This window comes from Choloepus didactylus, chromosome 11, assembly GCF_015220235.1.
Source record: "Choloepus didactylus isolate mChoDid1 chromosome 11, mChoDid1.pri, whole genome shotgun sequence".
In the NCBI taxonomy this organism is placed as follows: domain Eukaryota; kingdom Metazoa; phylum Chordata; class Mammalia; order Pilosa; family Megalonychidae; genus Choloepus; species Choloepus didactylus.
Window position 1 is genome coordinate 11,217,622 of NC_051317.1, and position 23,539 is coordinate 11,241,160.

At 36.8% G+C, this 23,539-nt stretch overlaps 1 protein-coding gene across 1 annotated transcript in view; it reads left to right on the forward strand.

The window, feature by feature from the left end:
- The window catches only part of GABRB2 (gamma-aminobutyric acid type A receptor subunit beta2), a 232,590-nt gene that overhangs the window by 52,725 nt on the left and 156,326 nt on the right, over positions 1–23,539 (forward strand). The gene's annotated exons all lie outside the window — the stretch shown is intronic.

Sequence of the window (23,539 nt, forward strand, 5' to 3'; positions counted from 1 at the left end):
GAGAGATTTCAAATAGATCGAGAGGTCATTTGGAGGTTATTCTTATACATTATATAGGTATCCATTTTTAGTTTTTAGTGTATTAGAATAGCTAGAAGGAACATCTGAAACTGTTGAACTGTAATCCAGTAGCCTTGATTCTTGAAGATGATTGTGTAACTTTTATAGTGTGACTGTGTGGTTGTGAAAACCATGTGACTGACACTCCCTTTATCCAGTGTATGGACAGATGAGTAAGAAAATAAAGACAATAAATAAATAAATAATAGGGGGTTTAAGGGGTATGGGATGTTTTGAGTGGTCTTTTTTATTTTTATTTTTATTCTTATTTTAATTTGGGGGGGTTAAGAAAATGTTCAAAAATTGATTATGGTGATGAATGTACAGCTATATATGATACCGTGAACCATTGACTGTACGCTTTGGATGATTATCTGGAACGTGAATATATCGTGATAAAATTGTATTAAAAAATCAGCTAGCCATAAATTTGAGGGTTGATTTCTGAGCTCTGCATTTGATTACATTGGTCTGTATATCTGTCCTTGTGCCAGTACCATGCTGTTTTGATTACTGTAGCTTTGTAATAAATTCAGAAGCCTTTAGTCTGGTCTGGAACCAGTACCATTCATATCAGAAGATGATGGAGACAGACACTTTTATTATTTGATTAAAAATGATACCATAAGTTGCAGTTGTACCTGAGAAGTTTTGCATTGAGAACATGTCCTATAAACAATTGAAAACATTTCTTTGTTTGGCAATACTGATGACAAATCATAAGCATCTTAAAGCTCATAGGAAAGAACTTTAGTCTTCTGTTTTCACTCTTATTGCGTGTGCAGTAACCACTTTCTACTTCTAAATTGCTGGAGCACTCAGATTATACTTGGGAAATGTTTTATTATTTTTTTTAATTTTCTTAATCTTTTTCTGTGAATTTGGACACCATTAAGTCCTATTTTAAAATCAATTTTGCTATCATGGATAAATTTGGTAAGTGCCATTTTCATTTCGCAATGCTGACTTCATCTACCTCAAAAATGATAGTTTCCTGCTATGAAAAAGATTTACAAATGAATAGGGGACTGACTGGTGGGTTTTGATGCCGTTAAGAGCCCTCTCAGAACTGTAATAGAATTTTTGAGTTAGCAAGAAAAGTTCTAACTGCAATTCAGAGATAGACCTAGAAGGAAGAATTTTTAGGAATAACTTAGGGGCAAAGAAGCATATAGAAAAGGATGGTATCTCTTGCCTCTTGAGAGCAGGAGTGAGAATATTTTGAAGAACAAAAAATTCACAAGGAGGCAGATGTGTGGTTTAGCTCCTATTAGCTTTTATCAAATATTTATTGAGAATTCACTATGCGGTATATTAGTCTATGGGATCTTCTTCAAGTTATTCATTAATTTTAGACCCAAGTAGCCTCTCTTGTAAAATAAAGATAATTCTTAACAGCCTGAAAATTGAGGTTTGCATAAGACAGTAATAATTCTGAATGCTTATTGAGCACTTACCATCTGCTGGATAGTAGTATGCTAAATGGTTAATGAATCATAGCTCAGTTAAGTCTCACAGTGGTTCTAAGAGGTAGAATCAGTTATCCCCGTTTATAACTGGTAAAAAAAGTTTCATGGGTGCCTATGTGACTTGCCCAACTTCACGCTGGTAGCAAACTCTAAATAATCCTTCTGGTTTGTCTGGCTTTAAACCCAACTCTCAACCAGTACTCAAAAATATTTTCATGGATGATTTCTTCAGAATTTTTAATCTTCAAACTTTTAATTTCTTATGTATCCAACAAAGCTTAGTCTAGTGCTTGGCATACTGTTTGATGTTTTTAAAAATTGGGTTTAGACATGGCTTGGGGAATCCAAAAAAATCTGAGGTAATTCATTTTGGAAATTGGTAAAAATTTCTAGTCAGAGACAGTAAATATAGATAAAGGACTTGAATTGTTGCACACCTGGACACATTTTCAGCTGTGAGACAATCATATTTTTAAAAAACAAAGCAAAACACTGAAAGCATTTCTTTGTGAGGCAAATTTGGTTGTCTCTGAAGTCTAGCAAGGGCCTTCCATGCATAGAGCATACACATTGAATTTTCTGACCTACTGTAAAAGGCATTTTTCTATCCCCTGTTCCTTAGCCATAATTTGAGACCCACAGTATGTTTTAGAGACATGTCTGATTGCGCTCAGGACTTAGGTCTGTGGCTGTGAGACTTTAGGATATAAAGAGAAAGAACTGGTACTCTTGTAGTCATCAAGTGCTGAGCTCTTAATAAGCCTAGGGCTAGACATTTGGGATAACATTTTTTGCTTCTTAAAGGATAGCTCCTTGACTACATAGATCCTTCAGTGTACGTTGCTTAACTAGGTATAGGAAGGAAAAAAAAACGTATGTGGCAGCATAAATATTGCCTAAGCATATGACCTGTCATACCTTCTCAGTGTAGCCGCTATCAAGATTTCACTAAGATGCCATACAAATAAAGATTTCAACTCTGGTTAAACTGCCTGGGTTTGAGCTTAGGTTCCCACTCTTCCTTCCTATTTGACCTTAACTAATTTATTTACCATGACTACCCTTTACCATCCTCATATATAAGAAAGAAAGTTGATGATAATACCCACCTCACAAGGTTATTATTTATGAAGATTAAATTAAGTGACAATCTGTGTAAATTTCCTGGCACAGAATATGTGCTTAATAAATATTAGCTGTTATTATCTGCCTAGTTTATGTTGTTTGACTTTTTCACAAGTTTCTAAAAATACTAGTAGACCAAAAATCCTTTATATGTAATTCTGAGGATCATTCGATCTTGTATTATATCCATATTGCTACAAGATATGCATTTTAATATGAAACTGGGCTGATCATCCCTGCAGGGAAGAAACTAATTAGAAAGCATACTGGGCATCGCTTTGTTACTCAGCTCCCATCCATCGTCACCACAAACCATCCATTTGAAGAATGGTGGCTTGTTTCACTAGTGTCCACAGTTTGAACCATCAAATAATGATCAGCTTGAATTTCAGTGTGTCTTGTGTTTTTTTAACAGGGATCTCTGCTCTCTAATTATATGTTCACCTCTTGACACATAATCGAAGTATAGACACTTAACAAAATGTAAAAAATAATTACCCTTTGCTACACAACCATGAAGAGATTTCTTATTCATGAGCTTGCTAAGTGTTTTTCACTAGCTTGGAATGGTATCTATTGCTTACTGTAAAGCCGAGACATCAATCCATAACTTTTGTAAACATTTTGTTATGAAGAGGAGCCACACAAAGCTAGTAACAAAGCAGTGGATAAATGTGTTTTTTGTTAGTCTGGAGAAGAGGTTTTGTTTTTTTTTTCTTTTTTTTTTTTTTTTTGGTGTTATGAATGCCAAATAGATTAGACAAGAATTTGGAAGAGGAATTAATTTTAATCATTGGGGATAATAAAAAAGATAACTGTAATGTGCAAAATCAGCCATTTTAACAACTGAGGGATTTCCTTAAACATTCTGTAATCAAAAGCCAATAATCATAAAATAGTAAGAGGTAATAACTGTTTTTCCACCCTAAAGGTTTCATAAGTGTCTCCCCAGCCGTAAAGCCATATTTACACAGTAATTTCTCACCAGAACCGCACTGTTAAAGTGAGATAATGAGGCATAGATAATGAAGAATAAGATCATAATGAGAGCAAGTAGCATCTTTCCTCAAGAGAGGCTGAGGAATAAATTCCAAAGATTAATCTGGAATCTACCCGTAGGACTGAAAATAGAGGTCCACATTAGTATATGACTCGTAGTGTTTCTTGAAGCTACTGGAGTCTTAAAGCTTCAAGTTCTTAGAAGAAAGTTCAGAGCCAAAAGTAAAACCAAAAATCCAGTCCACCTCCGTTGAGCCACGTTTTCCTTTTCCACTCCTTCTTCAAAAGGCTTTTTGTTGAAATCACTTTGACTCTTTAGCAGTATTTCTATTAATGAGAAAAACCATGGAAGAGGGGCAATGATTAATTTGTTCTGATTCAGCTGGTCAATTATTAGTGTGAATGAAGGTATGTGGAAAATGCTCATAAACATTTTAATGGAAGGGTATACTATTTTAATTATTAAGTGTTTTTTAACCTGTTACTGGATCATCTGGAATCAGACAGTATTTTACAATCTTAGGCATAGCCAAACTCTTCTTTCACTTTTTTTATGGTAAGAAAATCAGAATATAAGAATTTAGTAGTACAGCAGTGGGAGAATTTTCTTTACTCAGTTGTATATTCCATAACTCTTACTACAATTTATCAGGTTCTTCCTATATATCAAGCACTAAGATAGATGCTTTTTTTATGGGGTATTTAATTTAATCTTCACAACTACTTTGTGAATTAGTTGTTCCCATTAATGTTTCCATTTCGTGGATGTGAATTAGTTGTTCCCATTAATGCTTCCATTTCGTGGATGAGGAAACAGATAGAAAGGTTAAAGGACCAACCCCAATTTACACAACCAAAAAGGAACTGAGTCAGGATTACTAGATGGCCTGAGTTCAAAACCTATGACTATGCTTTATCTCTTGTTACAGAGCTTTTAGTATTGGCTTATTGTCAATGGATATGAAACATTTCCCTCATGCTGAAGAACTTTTCCAAACCCTTTTCTTTGGCTCCATAATCATTGGAATATCCCACCTACTTCAAACAACATCTTTCTCTTTCAAAAATTCAAGGTCAATAGTTTCCAACCCAACAGAAATATATTTAAATTTTAACACACACAGCATGTGTCGTCAGAGCAATCAGAGTCTGTTAAAGGGGTGTGTGTGTGTGGGGGGGGGGTGGAGAATATAGTAACCATCCTCCACATCTCTGGTATTAGCCTGTTCCAGTCCAATTCTTATCATCTTCTACAACTTTGGGAAAACATTGGAGATCTCTGTGAGGATTTATCTAGGCAAGCAACATTTATTTTGTTGCTATGATAAGCTAAAAACACTAAACACTGAATTAATTTTTCAGAATCCATAGCTTGTCACCCAGAAGACACGAGAACATGGGCCAAAAGATGAGTAGTTTTCATGGAGGAAAATTAGGGGAGAGGCATATATTCAGAATCTGTGGGACCACTAAGACAGACAGACCTAGGGAGAATATAAATTCCTTTACTTTTAGACAGCATGAAGACAAACAATGGAAGGGGGTGTTTGTAATCAACTTGAATTTTGTTTATGGACCACATAAACTTGTTGCTGTATTGAAGACCTAAATTCTATTTTTTTCTTGGTGAATTTTGTAAATATTCTTGTTTTACTTGGAGTCCAAAGTATACAGAAAACCTAGTGGCACATGAGCTGTTTGAGCTTTGTTTAATGATGTCCAAAATTATGTGTGTGAAGTAGTTCATCACAGTGACCTCGCTGGCATTGGGAAGACAGTAGAGTGCCAGTGTCGAGCTGATCCTTTCCAAAATGAATATTTATTATCTCCAGCAGCAAAAGAGAAGACTTAAAAGACAGGACTGCATGGGAGGAAAAAGCATATCAGTCTTTTTCAGGGCAGCACACAAAAAAGTTGCCGAGTTGATGTATAAATTCATGCACTACACGGCTGACTTGACATGCCACAAACTAATGCACTTCCAATCAATGTATCAATATTCCAGTCTAACCTGTTGTGCTCTGAGGCCAAGATATTATAGTGTGTCTGCAGGAACCAGGCTGGAGCATATCAAAACTGACATCAGAATTTGTTTCAGTGATATGTGTAGGAGATAAAATGCAATCCATTAGAGTCGACAAAGTGCCTTGAGGTATGCCTTTTCCAGGAATTTAGAGTCAAGGGATGATAGGTTTAACTCCGAAGACTTGTGCAGCCTTCAGTTGTGATGAACAAAATGTGCAGCCAGATGCTGAGACTCTTGAGGACAAAGGTGGTGGCTTATTAATATTATGATGCCTATTGCCAAGCAGAGTATCTGGTGCAAGTGGGTGTTTAAGAAATAACTATGGAACTATACAGACCTTTCCTATTCTATTTTTCTGTACAGGGCCATCTATCTGTGACTACCCTGACCATAAGTTAGTGTTACATGTATTAGTCACAGTTTATTTAAATGTCCAGTGATAGAAGCAAAACACAATCAGGCTTAAGCCCATGAGGGAATTATTGTCTCAATAATTAAAATGGCCAGACATTTTTCTGGCTTCAGGTATGACTGGTTGCAGGTGTTCATCAGGAATCTGCCTTTCTCCATCTCCTGATTATATTCTCCTTCATGTTGTCTTTATTCCCAGGCAGATGCTTTCCAAACGATGGTCCTCAAAGTTCCAGGACACAAAGAGAAGCGGCTTCTTTTCCAAATTGCTGTAACAGGAGTCCTGGGATTGAGTCTCATTGACCTAGCTTGAGTCAGATGCTCTCTAAACCAGGAGTTTGTCATAATTTAGCCAGGAGTATCTCATATGAGCATCCCAGGAGCAGAAGGTGGGGTCAATACCATCTAAATGCTATATACTCCAAGGGAAAGGTTGGGTTGCTGTAATAAGACATTGAGAAATATAACCCTGGCAAGCAGCAACAGCTAATGGATACTGGTTTCCTCTCCTAAACTCTGGTATCTTCCATTCCGCTCACTGGGCCTTAGCATGTAGTTATGGTAGCTCTGGAATCAGACAGTTCTGGGTTTGAATCTTGCTCTATCATTTTACTATTTCACTTGAAAAAGGCACTAAACTTTCCATCCTTGCTTTATAAAACATTTGGATTATATTACTTATATTTGAAGTTAATTTGGAGGTTATACGCAATGTATATCAATCAAAAAAGAGTATGTTTTGTGCATAGTAGGTCTTTAAGACTGGGTAATAGTAGTCAGGGTTGTTTTTGTTGTATATTCCATATCCCAACTATGATCAGTATAACTGTTTAGTTCATCTTCATCTAGTGTTTGCATCCTCTCTACATCATTGATATCTACAATGACTCTCTTACAAATGATTTTTCCATCCTGTGTCTACACAGGTTGGCAGGATATTCCTTTTCTTTTATAGCAGACATCGACACTTTGATCACAATATCTTTAGAAAATTATGGCTTCTGTGAGTCAAATTTTACCCCTTAAACTCCTATCCATTAGCCATGATTTTAGCTCCAGACTCATACATAATGAGCTATTTTTCTTCCATGTAATGATAGTGTTAATATATGACCAAGTGAGCCTGCCTGTACATTACTCCTTTTTCCCCAAGGTACCTTCAAACTATCTCCTTTTTCATATTGCCCTTTTGTTGTATTCCAAAGTACTTTCTTTATCCATCCATTTGTCCACTTGCTGTGAAAGAAATGATAGTGAGAAATAAACCTGTCCTTATAAGCTATACGAAGAAGTTCAAACTTCATGCTGAAGCCTGTAGAACACTACTGAAGGGATTAAAACAGAGTAATGATTTGATCAGAAGTGATATTCCTTAGCTTGTAGAAGCATCACTTCAATCTCGGCCTTCATTTTCACGTAGCCTTCTCATCTGTGTCTCTGTCTCAGTGACTCTTCTCCTCTTCTTAGAAGGAGACGAGTCATTTTGGACTAAGAGCCCAACTTTTTTTTTTTTCTGAAAATCAACCTTTTAATCTATTTGGACCCAGTGAGTGGGAAACAACTAAGACATTGTTTTCCTTGAGATTCTGTTTATAAGAATAACAGGTCAGAGATGCCTGTTCCATAGGAAACTGACATCCCCTATGTCCTCCGAGTTTTTTACAAAAATGCATAAAAGTGGATTTTTAACTCACGTGCATGCCACTTAGCTTCCCATTCCCAGCCCGCCCTGTCCCGCCCCACCCTTGACAGGCGAATGTACTCACAAAAGGGACTCCTTTCTGGAACAGGGGAACAGAATGTAAAAAAATCCATCCAAGTGGCACAGATACCAGAAATCACCAACTGCAGTTTACACTCACGACATCAATCAACTCATATGCAAAAGGGGAAGCTTTTCTAATTGGAAACCAGGTCCAAAAATTACATATGGCAGAGACTTGAGCTATCCATAGAGATAATTTTTAAAAATCCTTCCACTGGACACTCCCCTTAATTACAAAAGTATGCAAACAATCTTGATATAAATGGAAACAGGGTGGGTGGCTCTCTCCCTGGGACACTAGGGCATGGCTAAAATTCTCTGGGTGGAATTACTGCCTGGCTCATCGCCCCTCCCTTTCAGGACTAAAGGGGAAGAACGAGGGGGAGCAGTAGGTAGGGACCCTGCTCACGAGCAAGTGGGAACACACTGGAGTTACTCCAGGACAGGAAACATGTTGGCATTTGGCCAGCCAATGGGGGACACTCAGTGGCCAGTGGGCCACGACTGAGCTGTAAAGAGGTCTGAGTGCTTTGCACCCCTGGGAACCCCTGAGGGCCAAAGATGGGAGAGGGGCTGGTCTGCTTCGGCCTTGGGACCAACAGCGGCTGTCAGGGAGAGGCTGAGATGTGATTATTTTAAGGATTTAGAGAAAGATGCTTCCTGTCTAGATGTGAATGCACATATTGCCGTCAGTTCTCAAGGATAACCTCCAAGTCACACGCCATCCCCCAGCCCCTGCCACTGCAGGTCCCAAATGAGAGGTGGGTGGAGCTGGCAGGGGGAACCAGCCCCTCCAGTAAGAGATGCTGTTGCCACACAGCATAGGAGAGAGGCACATTGGTGGGGGCTTCAGAGGAACAAGGAGAAGAGAGGAAGGGGAGTGTGTGTCCCAGCCATGACCCTATTTCCCAATAAGCTCACATTATTAGGTTCTGAGGATTAGGAATTCCTATATAGCTTTTAGAGAGTCACATTTCAAACCATAACACCAGGTGAGACATGATGGTGGCCTAAACACAGTGGGGGCTGTGGAAAAAAGAAAGTGAATAGATTTTGTACACTGGATTTATATAAAGAAAACTAAACTCCTTGTATGAAATTCAAACCATATTCACTTTTATACATAGCCTAGTGATTCAACAAAACCAATAGTAGAAATGCTGAGCATGGTTTTAGGTTTCCTTTGCATGGAATATGGGAGGAAGAATTCTTGGACTAAGAGCTGATTCCTTTGGTGTGTCTTCTCCCCATCCCGACTCTTTTCTCCTCTGTGGCTTGCTCCTTTTTCCTCCTCTGTTGTGCTTGATAGCTGGACTGTTTCTTGGTGGAGAAAAGGACATGCACGGTCAGACACAGGAAATAGGAGTCTAGGGTATAACAGCACTGGACATTGGGTTGGAAATCTTAAGAGTTTCTGAAAGAGATAAGTTGAACACAAGTTGATGACTTCTTTTTAACTAAAGATCAGAAGGTAAATGTATGTGGGTGTCGCCAGGAAATGAAGATCTATCTCTAGATATATTTAATGCTTCTGTTTTCAATCTGGGAGTGGTTATAAAGTACCTGAGATAGGCACTGAAATCAGCCATGAAAAAAATCAAGGGATTGAACAAAATTAAGATGGTGCACAGTCATGATCAGGTGGTCATACTCAAATAAAATTAAGCTCTGTATTTTTGCTTAGCATTCCCTTTGTCTTTGAGTCTTAGTTTACAGCAAATTTCTCAGGCAACACATCAGTTAAATTCTTTAAGATACGTTCAGCTATGGTATACTACTGGGTGAAAGTCATAGAGAAGCAGATCTCATACTATTATAAGCATTCAACAGTGCAGTTCCAGCCTTGACAGGTAGAGATTTTTGTTTCTGAAAGTACCCAGGCAGAATTTGGGTTACCATCTGTTGAGGATTTGAGAGAAAGGATTCTTTCATTAAAAAAGGAAGGTTAGAATAAGAAAATAAACCCATAAAAATCTCACAATTGTTGAAGTCTTACTGTATTTTCATCCAGAGTTTTTCCTACTCAAAAACATAAATATATATAGTTTTTACTGTTTTATACTGCTTTTTAAACTAGTAACTATTTCTGCCTTTCCATTTCAAATATATTTGCTCTAATAGCATAATATATTAAACTTTTTCCAAAGTTTACCATAACTTTGGGTATTTTTGAATAAGGATCCAATATAGGATTACAGAATGAATCTGATATTTATTCACTTTCAGTCTATTCTAATCTAACTCAATCCCTTTTTCGTAACAGTGATTCAATAAGGAGATCAAGCCAATTCTCCTACAGAATATTTCACCAACTGTTTTTTTCTAGATGTATCTTAACATTTTAATAATTGTTTCCCTTCATTCATTCATTTATTCAGAAGTTAGTTTTTGAGTGACAACCATGTTTAGGCCCTCTATTCAGCCCTGAGAATACAACAGCAAGCAAGACATAGTGGAGCCTTGCTTTGGTAAAGCTTTCAGGCTAGGAAAGAAATAAGATCCAAGAAGTCTTCCCTTGAGAACACAGAAGCATCATACATAAATGATGGAAATAGTGAGAAGGGGTTTATGGTAATATGTGATCATTTCTTATGGCGTGTTTTGTGGAATACTAAAGATTACACATTTCTATTCATTACAGGGTCAAATGTGTTTGAGAAATGCAAAATTCAACAAGGATAATAAGTTTCTTTACTGTAGGACTTCCCAGATATATTAATGAGTTAATAAGCCCTGTAAATCTCTAAGAAAAATAATATAGCATACATGTAGTATATTGACCATAGGGCACTTTTATTGAGAAACAACTTTGTGGAATTTTTGATCCGTGCAACACATTTTGGCTAGGATGATGATATGTGAGAATTCCTGCACAAGCATGTAGAAAATATTCTATGAAAATCCAGTGACACCAAAGTCAAACAGGAGAATTGCTGCCTGGTTTTCAAAACTCTTCATAAGAGATAATTATACATGGAAGAAATTAACCAACTCAACATAAAATAATTTCTTCAAACTTGTATGTTTGAAAAACAAACTCATCATTGAATTTAAATGTCTGAGGGGGCATCCTTGGCTATTTGCCATGTACAGATTTATAACATACGTGTTTTAAAAGAAGTGATATGATCATGCCCATGCCTCTTGGGTACCACCTTTCTGAAACTAGGATTTATGGGTTTGACAGTATTGGGAGAAAGTTAACATGCTCTCCATAGATTTGACAATGGCCCAAAGATCAATTTAGCTTGTATAAAGAAGGCAGCTCAATATTACTGAACATTAAGGATGCCCCTTTCTGCCATGAGACAGCCTCTGAGATACTTGTGTGAAAGAACTAAGGTGAGAAGGAATGATGAGGGACTTTGAAAATTGTCACAATGACTATCTTGCTATCTGAATTCTGTCTTTCAATCAGAGCACAACCTTACCTCATGGAACTAAAGACCAGGAACAATAGCAGAGAACAATAGGCTTAAAAGAATAGATTTGTGGAAAGCATGTAATGCTGTTTTCCAAATATCTGATAGCAAGGCACAAATGCTCACACTGGGAAGACATGTTTCCCTTGTCACTTTCCCACCCACTTCTCTTGAAGGTGTTTTGATATTGAATGGGAATATTTGAAAGCAGCAAAGTTTGCAAAAGTGAATGGTCCAAGTCCCTGGACTCTGACTCCCAATTGGCCTTTTTAAGTGGCTGTGTGGTCTTAGGCAGAATTACAGGTTTTCAGAGTTTCAATTTCCTTGTCTGTAAATTTAGAGAGTGGACTCCCAGCTGTCTTATGGCCTCCCAGCTCTAAGAAAAGGATTCTCTGTGATGATTCAGGACCATCAGCTGCCTGCTGGATCATTTACCCTAGAGCTGGGAAAGATGAATGTTTTCTTTGGCTGAATCATTCTAGTTACAGACTATGAATTTTCAGTTTGGTGTTAAGTATTAAAAGCACATTAATAACTCTGCTCCCAAAGCATACAGCGTTGATATACATGGACTTTTATAAAAGTATTACCATATTTTTATTATTAATGTTCCCTGAATGGATTAAAACTAACCTTAGTTAATACCAGATACCAGGATGGAATGAATGAAAATTATTGCCATGCTTCTGTGTTGGGGGAGGTAAAATACCATTCCTCTGTCAAGAAGAGAATTCAGGAAACAGGGCTAGTCTAAGTGATATTTTTGACATTTACAGAAGAGAGTTACATTCTTATTGCCATTTAAATTTTCACTTTGGGGAGGTTACACACTTATTTCGGTGTAAGGAATGGCCCAGTTTACCACAGGGCACTATTAAATCTATAGCAATTTTTTTTTTCTCTTTGGAAATATAGTTATTACAGGAAGACTTATCACAGAGAAAGGGTTAAAAATGACAATAATTATCATTTCTTGACTTCCTATTGTATGCCAGGCATTTGTATATAATAACTCAAATCCTCACAATGACTCTTTCAGTAGGAATCTTCACTTGCATGGTCATGTTTAATATGTGATTCCATTAACCTCAGTTGCTTTAATCTATGTTTTCAGGGAAAACTAGATTTAGGGTACAAAACACTGCACTTAAACATTGGGCCTGTGTGTTATACTTGTCCTAGTGCTTGATACATAGTAGGTAACCAAGTATTTGGTTAAATACATTTGTTGCTTAAATAGATGTATATTTGTGCTATTAACTATTAATATAACATTTAATATTTGTGTTTCATGTGTCATATATCACCTATTAGACAACAATGAAAGTACAGATTTACTTCATTTACAAAAACAAATTGATGGCCCTTTATCTTGGTTGATAGTGGAAATGTTTTCTCATCGTTGCCTTTTAAATATACTAAAATGAAAAGCATCAAACCATAAAGTTGTATGTGTTTCATACTGGCTTAAAGGGGCACCTTTTGAATTTTATGAAGCATACTTACAGGTCTAACTTGACCAACTTTATACTTACAGTGATATCTGAATTGCTTTAAAATTGGTTCCTGGTAGAACTTTTATTTTTTTTAATCAGCCAACTCAAATCCTTTTGAGAATTAGGTGAGGAAGAAAAATAAAAGTAGTGAAGTAATGAAAATACGTTGTTTTTAGTTTGGGTTTGGGATAAGAAAAAGAATAGTTAACTTATTAATAATGGTTATTGATTGTGTTGCTTGCTTATTTAAAATATGACCATCAGATATTGAAGGCAGAGAAGCTCTCTACCTATGCCCTTTAATTCTTAGAATAATCTTGCTAGGTATGCATTATTATCTCCAATATAAAGAGGAGACAGCAGGACTCCCCTTGTTGGAGGCTGCACAGGTGGTTAGAATTCTGGCTCTTGAAAACACAGTTCCATCACGATCTGTGAATTGAATAGACAAGAGTCTGGTGAATTTATTAAACTCTGCTGTATTAGCATATCAATAGATTCTGTAATTAACCCCAAAATTTCAGTGACAACACAATAAAATTTGTTTCCTACCCCCTTAACAGGCCAGAGGTGTTGCTCCTATTGGCAGGCAGCAACCGTACCATGAGATTCAGGAAGTCACGTTCTCCTTCTGGGGGTTCTGCCATTCCCCAGGACCTTGGAAGGGAACAGAAAGAGCTGTCATAGTCTGGAAGTGAACCATTGTGCTGCCTCACATTTGATGGCCCCAAAAAGATCACGGAGAAGGGGAAGGTATATTACCAGGCTTAGCAGTCTTGTAGAATACAGGGATTCTAGATTCTTGTGTGTATGTGTGTGTGTGTTCACATGGGGTAAGATCCCAAATTTGTAATTCTGAGAGCCCTGCACTGAGAAAATGACCTAAAAGAAATGTCCAATGTATTAATGATTAGTCTAGTGATATTTTAAGCTATTTAAATTTTCTGCATCATCTTTTTACATAGCATTTGAATTTTCCATAATGGCTTTTATGATAATAAAAACTGATAAGCATCATTTCAAGAGGCTACTTAGAGACATGACTGTAACACCACACAGGGCTGAGACTAGACTGGGGTGAGTGAGGTGATTAGGGCTTAAGATTTAAGGAGATGTTCACTCTCAAGGTTGCATGAGTGCTGCCTGCATGTGCAGAAGGTAGTGATGTGGTGGGATGGGCCTTCACACCAAGGGAGGGGAGGCCACTTCACCCCCAAAGAAATCCTGGCTTGTCATTGTCTAGTGGATGTGAGGAATATCTGGTACCAACAATGCCAGTGATAAATTCTGTGCCTAATGCAACTTTGGTCTCAAAAAATTAAAACATCATCTTTGCCTCCAAAAAGGAAACATATGCATTTCTATTTCATCTTAGCACATCAGATATTCTCTTGGAAGCACTGACACTAAAGCATATTCTCTTTCCTTCTGCCAGGGTCTGCCAACTGGCCTTCTTTCTGCCTCTACAAGCTTGTCAAAAGTATGAAACCCCTGATGTGTGCTTATTTTAAATTGTCCTTTCACTTTAATACTGTCAGATCTCTTCAGCGGCTGCTGCTTCAGAGAGCATGAGCCTAGCACAAGCTGAGCAGAAAAGAAATAAGCATCTAAAATATTGAGAAGAGTCTATGTAGCACTTCTTGTCTCTCTATAGTTTCCCTATACTTTCAATTTTCTTATTAAATCACTGCTTTGAATTGAAGGGAAAAACTAAATAGTCAATGAAGATTGGAGACAAATCAGATATTAGGTAGTTTTGCCCATCACAAGTTTACATGAATAAGGTAGGACAAATTCATTTGAAGGAAGGGCATGTGATATGACATAAGATGCATTGGAGTCAGCAATGACAAATGCTCATGGAAGTCTATGTGGGATATGTATTTATCTACTCCCTTCTCCCCCACTATATCTTGCAAAGCTTTTCTCTCATAACCAGCAATTTAATGAACCATTGTAGGAAACTCCATGGGAGATCCAAGAAAATAAGAAGTATCTTGTAAATAATTTAGTTTTGAAGTGCTTAATAATAATGTGTAATTCTGGCCAGTGTGTTGTAGGCAGAAAATGGATTCTTAAAACTTGATGGCACAGATTTCAAAGATCGCTTTCAAGACCATCAAAAAATTTACTGTATCTGGTCAAAGTAGCAATTCACATCATGTCAGTACTCATTCAGTGAGTTCGTTTGGCTTGAAAATAGAATGGTGATATTCATGGTGAGTTCTTAAAAATAATCTAATAGTGTCATGTCAGAGAGTCGTAACACCAATTTTCCTTTGATATCCACCTCACTCACCTCCTCTCTTTCTCACTCTCTTCTATCTATCTATATCATCTATATATATCCCAACTTAATTTTTTTCTTGATCAGTTTTATCAGAACAATTTTTCTGTACCCTGTGGCAACAGATGCTTTATGATACTAACTTTCTCTGTTCAAGCTTACAGCTTTACTAGTCTATAACCATACATTTGTGCCAAAAGAGAGGGGATCTTTTATTAGATTTTTAAGAGAAAGTCTCATGTAGAAAAAAATTATAAGAAAGTTCACCAAATCACTGTATAGAAATCCAGATTTGTAAAGCAAGTGATTGTTGCTTTGCAAAATGATTCTCATTTTACCATATGTATGATACCTTAAATAACAAGTATCCCTCATATATCTTTGCATCATTCTGGTTATTCATGACAGATTTCATTCGTTCATCTCTGAAGTGAGGAATAATGGCAAATCTTATCTTTGTAAGTAAAGTTAGCAAAGCCTAAGCCAATACTTCTGTCTATGTTTTTTTTTTTAATTTAACTTTTTCATAGGCACATGAATAATAAAAATAAACAACCTTAAATTAATGTTTTCATGCTATGCACAGCCTACTTACTGAGTGCTTACCATCACCAGGATTTGGATTTGTGTTATAACATTTATTCCTGCAAGCAGCCAGCTTGGTAGTTGTTCTTGTTTGCTAAGGCTGCTGGAATGCAAAACACCAGAGATGGATTGGCTTTTATAAAGGGAGTTTATTTGGTTACACAGTCAAGTCAAGTGTCCAAGGTAACATATCAGCAATCGGGTACCTTCACTGGAGGATGGCCAATGGCGTCTGGAAAATCTCTGTTACCTGGGAAGGCACATGGCTGTTGTCTGTTCCAAAGTTCTGGGTTCAAAATGACTTTCTCCCAGGATGTTCCTCTCTAGGCTGCAGTTCCTCAAAAATATCACTCTCAGTTGCTCTTGAGGCATTTGTCCTCTCTTAGCTTCTCTGGAGCAAAAGTCTGCTTTCAACAGCCATCTTCAAACTGTCTCATCTGCAGCTACTCTCTCAGCTTCTGTGCATTCTTCAGAGTGTCCCTGTTGGTTGTAGCTCCTCTTCAAAATGTCACTCTCAGCAGCACTGAGTTCCTTCTGTTTGTCAGCTCATTTATATGACTCCAGTAATTTAATTCAGACCCACCCTGAATGGGCAGGCCAACACCTCCATGGAAATTATCCAATCAGAGTAATCACCCACAGTTGGGTGGGGTGCCTCTCCATGGAAGCACTCAAAGAATTACTATCTAATTAACACTGATAGGTCTGCCCACACAAGATTACATCAAAGATTATGGTGTTTGGGGGGACATAATACATTCAAACCAGCACAGTAGTTGTAACTATTTTATAGCTGAGGAAACTCAAGTTGCAGACATTAAATAACATGTCCAGGATGACACAAGCAGTAAGTAGTGGAGCCGGGTTTCAGGCCAGCTTGTTGATCTCCAGAGACTGTTCTTAAATACTAGGCTGTACCGCCTTTCCTCGAACAGAATTCAAAAGGGCTTTCGTATTTCCTTTTTGATGTGCCCCTCTCAGGGAAAAGTTACAAGATTCATGCCTCTCAGATTGTGGTAAGCCCATTTCACAGAAGCAAAACCTGAAACTTGGAAAGGTTAAACTACTTCTCTGAACAATTAGGTAGTAAGTAGTAGAGTCAGCCCTCAAACCTGCCTCCTGTTTTCCAATTCAGTGTTATTCCCATGGCACCCCCCCCCAACTTTCTCCAGCTCAAAACTTGACACTTTGCCTTTTCTGAAGTCATAACGGAACTCAACTTGAGTTTTATTAACTTTCAGTTCACAGCACCCAGATAACAGAGATATTAAAATTAAAAGCATCCCAAGGAGATTGCTTTCATAATAGTAGTCCTAGGACTATAAAATGAGCTGCTAATAAAAAAAGGATTTAAAATATATAATTGATTACACCATGTAGTTATTAACAGATTGGAAAAGAGTTAATTTGGACTGTTGTAAAGGAAAGAGACAAAAATGTGTTAAGGATTTTGGTCTAGTGTCTATTGTACATTAATGTAATTTTCTTTTAGTAATAAGTTTCCTGGAAAATGGAATCACTAAATGCTTCTTAGAGGGGGCAAAATAGCAAAAGGAATAGCAGAGCATGCAGACATTAATTCTTCTGAGAATATTTCTCCTAGACTGATAGTTAAAATTAATAATAATAATAGTAATAATAATAAATTACAATGCAATCTTTTGCATACAAGCAGTGGAGTTTTTCTAACAATAAAAATTATTCCAAAGCATGTAAAAGAAAGCTAAATTATGATATTTCTTCACATTAAAAAGTAGCAAAAGAAAGTCCTCTTCATAATATTAGATCCTACAGTCTAAATCCAGAGGCACAGAAGAATGGGGAACATTGGGAAGGAAGAAAACTCATTTAGGGTTTCTTAATTATTAAACTCCTGAGGGAAATTGAGCAAAACTTGACTGAATGACAGTCATGGTTAAACTGACTTTATTTCTGAGATAAGATGAGAGATGGCAAAGACTCCTGCTGACCTTTGGAAGGACTGACTTACTAAGGTTCATTCACCAAGCTCTGAGAAGGTTTTAGGTGCTGCATAAAAGCATTATAACTTGCTTGGAGATGGCCTCCTCTCTAGAGCCTTTGTACTGACTGTTTCCTGGGCCTGGGACACTCATCTCTTTACATAGCTGCATTTTTGCTAGTAATTAAAGTCTCTACTCAGAGATAGCTTAGTTGACTATCCTTTCTACCTCAGTGACTCTCTCCATACATTGCTCTTTTTTTGCAACCCTCTTCATATTCACTTCATGTGTTTGCATGTCTCAGTGTTACCTGTTTACTGGTTTACAGAATCTCTCTCCTATCAGACTCGAAGTCCATGAGAGCAGGAACTCTGGCTGTTTTGGAACCACAGGTGATCTAACCCATAATGGATTCACAATAAATCTTACCTGACCCTACATCTAGAAGTCAGTAAACACCGTGATGCCACTTGGCAGCTCCATCATGGCTGGATAACCTACAGACTCTAACAATGACTGATGATATGCAAATATCACCCTTCTACGAATGATAAAATTTCGTTAATAAAACATGGGCAAGGCAGCAGGAGAGAGGCAGATGGTCCATTTTTGCTGAAATAGAGCAATCAGATAAATTAAAGTTTGATCCTTAAGTGAGATCAAACTCCTATTCAGTTGTGCTTTTTTTCTTTCAATCAAAATTACTCTCACTTATACATGAATGAATGAAATCTTTAACTTTTTTCCTGTGCTCTTGAGAGAAAAAAAGGGGGGGTGGATTTTGTTGTTTTAATTCACGAAACTTCCTCTTTCTCCTTATCTATAATGTATCCTCAGCTTGGATCATACAACATGCTGAAATTCTTGCAATTTGTGATAGGTTGGTATATAAATGGGTATATAGTGGCTATCATTATATTATTTAGGAAAATCTGATGAGGTTCTCTTTAGGATAGTTGTATTCAAAGGAAACACACTCCATATAGCTTTGATGGTGTTGCTTTACCAAGGCAAAATGTTTAACATAATTTGGCAAATACTTTAAGCATTAAAACTTAATCAGAGTTTCTCTTACTCTAAATATAAATTTCAGATCCACTTAAAAACTCAATTATAAATGTTTCTTTCCAAAATTATTGTGTATGCAATTAATGATTATTTAGAACCTTAAATTATTAATTGTAGTCAAACTTAGTAACTTATACTAGCTACTATGTATTTAAGTTGTATCATATGAAATTTCCAATATTCAACTTTTTTTAATTAACAAAAAATATCAACTTCTTATGGTCCAACCTGAGAACCATAGGTGATAATCACTGCCACCTTTCTGCTGAAAAAACTTCCTAATGGGGCATGAGTCTAAGCTGAGCATGTTTTAGTTTGTGGGAAATAATTTTTCCCTATTGAATTGCTTCCGAATAAATGCATTAATACAGCTAGCACCCAGCAGTTCCTTTGCCTACTTTGGGCTTCTCAGTAGTTAGACAAACAAAACCACCAGGGAAGTTGTCATCATTCTGCAGAATTAGCATGAGTTGAAGCAAACAAGATTTATGTGAAATCAGGTCCCTGTGTGCGTGTTCAGGAATATGTGCATGTGTACATAACTTCAGTATCCAAATGTCAGAGAATTCTTAGGGTTCAACATTCATTCTTTTTTTCCAATAAATAATTAATTTTTTGTATGTCCAAAAACTGTTCTAGGTTTGTTGCTATATAGAGCCCCGTGTGTGTGTGTATTTTTTACATGTATTTAATATAATTTATATTTGCCCCCCACACTCTTTGGTAGGAAGTAGAAGAGAATAGAAGCAGTGTTGGGAAATGATGGGTCAAAATCAAAATGTCAAGTGAGACAGGTGTTGTTGCAGAGGAAGCTCGATGTGGTGATTAAGAACACGGGCTCCATGGTCAGAGCACCAGAAGCCAAATTAGAAAATTATTGACGGGTACACTGGGATAGTCGCTTACTTTCTGTGCCTCAGAAGTGTCACATGGAAAATATGGAAAATTGAAATAACAAGAATAATGATAATAATAAATAATGAGTGTTTGTTGAAAACTTAATCTGAGCCAGGCATTCTGTTAATCACTTTACCTAGGTGCTTTTATTTATTTGGTAGGAAGGAAATTTAGGAGATATACTCAAGATCTCACAACAGCTAAGTACACATATTTTAAAGCTATTTGAGGATTCATGAGATAACGTATGTAAAAAGATGTTAGTTTAGGGCCCAAGTTAGGTATTAAAATTGGGTATGGACTAATTTGGAAGGCAAAATACTTTAAACCAATTTGAGAAAAACTTACAGATAATAAGAAAGCACAATTGATAGGGAATAAGCCATAGATACAAAGTCTGCTTTTAAGGCTGATTATCTCAAGGTGAACTTAATCTTTTTGCCGGGTTTATTACTTACTAAGAAGAGGGACAGATAACTAGCTATAGTGGCTGGATTTTTAGCCATCCTTAGGACTAGTTCCATTATCACTGAGAAGGTAAATTTGTAATAAAATGCATAATTAACTAAGCAAAATTGTGGGAAAGTTCATTGCCTTGACCACGTGCACTTTAGTACCACATATAAGAAAATAATTAGTCACTTCTGAACTGAGATTTCCCTTATGGGTGATCTTTGATGCAGCTCCCATGTCCCAAATGTGTCTCTAGCAATTAGTCAGGACTGCTACCATGTGCTTCTTCCAAAATGATGCAATTGAACATCTGCTGTGATGGCTTCTATTAAACGGGAGGTGAATTTTACTCCATTACATTCTACTTTAGGAGGTTGAGAATGTGGAAATATCACCATGACCTATAATTGGATCAACAATTTGTGGGCTCAGATGTGGAAGGCAGAGAGTCTTTTAAGTGTGAGAAATGTAGAAGTGGCTTTGTAGGGATATTTGCATTTCTCTCTGAGTTCCTTTCAGTTTAGATATATAAATAAATTATGTCCTTCAGAAGTCCTCATCCTCAGCCCAGAAGACTTTGCTGGTATAATTAGAGAAGCTATGAAAAACTGAGAGAATACCAGTAGCTTTGAGGGAGTTTGAAACGTGAGAAAAGGATAGAATGAAAACTAGCTCCGAAATGCCAGTGGGTGGGGAGAACAAATCTTATGGGGAATTCAGGAATAATTAGTAAAGAAGTTTATGGAAGTAAATTTGAATCCTGTAAGAGAAAAGTGAAGAAATCAGAAGAATGAATGGATGTTTATGAAGAGCCAACTAAGTCAAAGACAAGATGCTTTAATCACTTTATAAAGGAAATGACTACATGGCTTCTGACATCAAAGAGTAGAGTTTAGTTGAGGAGATTAACTCTCCCTCCCCTCATGGAAACAACATAACTAGAGACAGTGCAATTCAATAACACTTTTTCTTTCGGGTACTATCTCCCAATATATTTTTATATGTTCCCAAAATGGGATCATATTACGTATATTGTTTTGAAATACTCTTTTTACCTCTTAGTATATTGACAAGATATTTTCATGTCAATAAATATTTTTGCAATATTATTTTAATGGCTGTATATATTTCATTATATATTTGTACTATGTTTTATTTATTTATGTTCATATTGGTGATCATTTAGGTCTAAATTTTTTGATTTATTACTAATGCAGCAGTAAGTATTTGGGGGAATAAATGTCTTTCATTCATTCTCTCATATCTTTTAATAGATTTTTTTACTTGTTTTTTTTTTTTTTTTTTTCCCCTAGTATGTGCTGAGCCCTTTTTCAAGCATGGGGATACAGTGATGAAAGCAGACTCTTAAATGGAAAAGAAGAGCCATTTGAACATAAGATCACTAGGGCTTTTCCTAGGATGAAATTATTTTATTCCTGGAAATCACCTTGGAAACCTCCTAGACCAGTTGCCTTATCGTAATAATGGGGAATTAGGAGCCCAGAACTGATTAGTGCTGGTCTCCTCAGACCTTCCTGGTAGGGTCATGTTACCAAGTATGCATGGAGGAGACTTATTTTTTAGCATTACTCTACTTTTATTCCCTCAGATGTCAAAGCAGCTCTCATTTACCCCAATTTGTAAGTTAATGGACTTTGTTGTTCTTTTGGTATTACCTCCGTTTTACAGAAATTGGAAACTGAGGCCCAGAGACTTGTAGGAATTCACCCACGTGAATTATACCACAGAGACAAGAAAATTCCAGGATATGAATCTGGGTTGACTTACCCCCAAAGACCATGCTTTTTTCAAAAGCAATTAAAAAAATTTTTTTTTAATTTACATACAGAAAAATTCATTCATTTTGGTATGTAGTTCTATAAATTTTGATGAAAATCTAAAACCATGTAACCTCCATTGCAATAAAGACACAGAACAGTTCCATTACCCCAAAATACTCCCTCATACTGGCCCCATCTTGAATCCTAGGGGACCATTGATCTGTTGTGCTTTGTCCTCAGTTTTACCATTTGCAGAATGTTATAGAAATGGAGTCATATAGTATGCATCTTTTGAATCTGGCTTCTTCCACTTAATTTACTGTATTTGAAAATCATTGATGTTGTTGCATGTATTTTGATAGCTCATTCTTTTTGTAGTAGAATTCCACTGCACGGATGTGCCGCAGTTTGCTTATCCCTTCATCAACTGAAGGACATTCAAATCACTTCCAGTTGTGGCAGTTAAGATAGAGCTGCTGTAAACACTAGCACACAAGAGTGAGATTGCTAAGTTATATGTCAGATCTATGATAACTTTATAAGAAACTGTCAAACTGTTTCCCAAAGTGGCTGACTATTTTGCATTCCTACCTGCAATATATGACACTTCCAGTTGCTCTGCATCCTCACCAGCATTTGGAATTGTCAGTTGTTTTATACAGTTTTTATTCTAGCCTTTCTAATAGGTATTTATTAGGAATTTATGGTTTTTGATTTGCTTTTCCATTATGACTAATGATGTTGAGCATCAATTAATGTGCTTATTTGCCATCTGTATATACTTTTTTTGGTCAAATGAGGGTGAGAGCAATTATAATATACTCATAGGCCTCTAATGAATAATAAATGCTGTCCCATTATATATGTAAATGCTTTATTTGTAATATATAGCTTTTTGTGGTTTACACATTGCATTTGAGTTGTGCATTTGATTCTTATAATAATCTTCAGTTTAGATTAGGCATGAATTAAAAGCTCCATTTATAATTAATGGAACTGAAGCACAAAGAAATTATGTAAATATATGCATAATAGTGCTGAGAAATCGTATAGCTGTATCTTCAGGACCAGTGCTTTGCTTTATAACATCCCATTGTTTCTTAAAGGCAAAAAGCGCAGCCTGATATCTGAATCTATAATCCTGAGATTAAAATTCTCATGATACAATTGCTGAATTAATATTGTTTACATAACTAGGATGCTAGATCAGTTTCAGTGTAAATGTCACCTCCCTAGGAAGCCCACCTTGTTTAACCAGGTTGCCTAGGATTCTTCTATACAAACTCTTAGAATTACTATTATAATAAATTAACCACTTTGTAGCAAACTGTGTGATGTTTGTATTCCCTACTAAGCTATAAATAACTTCATGAAGCTAATTTCATTTACTATTCTGTTTCTGCTATCCTGTATATCACTTGGGCTCTAGCCAGGAGGGTCAATTGGCTGTTCTTTAAACATGCCAAGATCATTGCTACCTAAAGACCTTTACCATAGATTTCCCTCTGCTTGGGATGTCCTTCCCTTGATATGCAATGGTTTGGGCTCCTTATCTAGTCCCAGCACAACTGCTGACTGTCCGGCGCCGCCCCGCTCGACCCCTGTTCCCCGGCCGGTGAGGGGAGAAACAAGGGATGAGAGAGAGAGAGAGATGCAGACCACGCAAACTGACCTGGCTGGAAGTCACGACTCGAGCCACACGGCGGTTGCGAGAGCAAGTCTTTTACTGAAGCT